The 561-nt window shown below is 38.1% G+C and overlaps 1 protein-coding gene across 1 annotated transcript in view; it reads left to right on the forward strand.

Moving 5' to 3' along the window:
• Positions 1 to 561, forward strand: part of LOC107595905 (receptor-type tyrosine-protein phosphatase U-like) — a 271,117-nt gene that overhangs the window by 196,842 nt on the left and 73,714 nt on the right. The window lies entirely within an intron of this gene.

A 561-nucleotide genomic window follows, 5' to 3' on the forward strand; every position in this document is an offset into this window, starting at 1 on the left:
AGAGAGAGAGAGAGAGAGAGAGAGATGCATAGGGCTGGGCTGGACTCTTAGGCTCTGCTCTAAAACCTAGTGAGCTACCTATGTAGACAGCATTTTAGGTAACATCATAGGCATGCTACAGCTATGAGACTCCCATAATGCACCACGGCGTGCTAAGTGGAAAGGTTTATTTTTATTTTTTATTAATTTTTTTGTTAGTTTCAATATTGTATATTATTAACTTAGAAACATGTTAATGAAAAATCTATTGAAATCAAAGTTGCAAAAATTGTCCATTTAGGGCTACAGCAGCTTGTTACTGTACAGTACGCTTAGAAGCGCCTCATCTAACCCTAGAAGGTGCCCATGCTAACAGAGAGCATTCTCAGAATGTGTTCAGTCTATAGGCATGCTCAAGTTTCTTTACAAAGTGACATCTACCAACTACTGGCCTAGCGTGCATACTAGAGTAGCTGATTATGTTAAGCATTCCAAATATGTAACTTATTATGTTTTATTTATGTTGAATGCAGACTTAGGAGACAAGATATGTAGACTGTAGACAGCACAACTGCTCACTAG

The sequence above is a fragment of the Sinocyclocheilus grahami genome, unplaced genomic scaffold (assembly GCF_001515645.1).
Source record: "Sinocyclocheilus grahami isolate Dianchi unplaced genomic scaffold, SAMN03320097.WGS_v1.1 scaffold210.1, whole genome shotgun sequence".
Classification (NCBI taxonomy): domain Eukaryota; kingdom Metazoa; phylum Chordata; class Actinopteri; order Cypriniformes; family Cyprinidae; genus Sinocyclocheilus; species Sinocyclocheilus grahami.